We start from the raw sequence: 837 nt of genomic DNA, 5'->3' as shown, positions 1-837 counted from the left end.
GGTATAAAAATAAATAATACGATTAACCTAAGACGCGTATTATACTCAATATTTTAAATACACCGTACTTTCCGATTTCCGTGCGTGCGCGAGCATAAACGCATAATAATGAATAAAGATACGTGGGTATTTTCGGCGTTATTGACTGTAAATTATATTTAATTAAATTAAATCAAAAATTAATTACTTATTACCTTTTAAATTGATGAACCACAGTAATGTTTGAGTTACTCAATACCTCGTAATAATATAGTAATATAATATAGTAATACCTCGTACAGACACGACGACGACGCACAAAACGAGTCCGCACGGGCAGTCGTAGTGTATAATAATATTATTATACGATATTAACACGGATTCGCGAGTATAATAATTTGTAAACGAGAATATTATGTAAACGAGAATAATAATTAATTAATTATATGTTGGCAGCACACCGTACGAATTGCCACCCCACTCCGCCCGACAATCCCTTCTACGCGCGTGACGTCCGTCGTCTCCGCCGCCGCGTATGTTTGGTAGCCTGCGCGACGACCGTCACACACACACACACACACTCAAGCATTCACATCTACATGACTTACACCTGACGCTCGATTCCCCAAGAAGGTCGTACTACAAACCGATAGCATAGATGTTTACACATCAAAAAAAAAAAAAATTTATTATATATATAAAAAAATTTCTAGTAAGACCAATAGATTAATGGATGGATATATAAATATGTAATAATTAATGTGTAAATTATGAAATAAGTATTTTAAACACAAATGTATATAACCACCATGTACTAACACTAGAATAAGGAAAAAATGTAAAACAAAAGAAAATTAT

This window comes from Acyrthosiphon pisum, chromosome A2 (assembly GCF_005508785.2).
Source record: "Acyrthosiphon pisum isolate AL4f chromosome A2, pea_aphid_22Mar2018_4r6ur, whole genome shotgun sequence".
NCBI lineage: Eukaryota > Metazoa > Arthropoda > Insecta > Hemiptera > Aphididae > Acyrthosiphon > Acyrthosiphon pisum.
The sequence above is the reverse complement of the archived record's forward strand: the minus strand, read 5'-3'. Positions refer to the sequence as shown.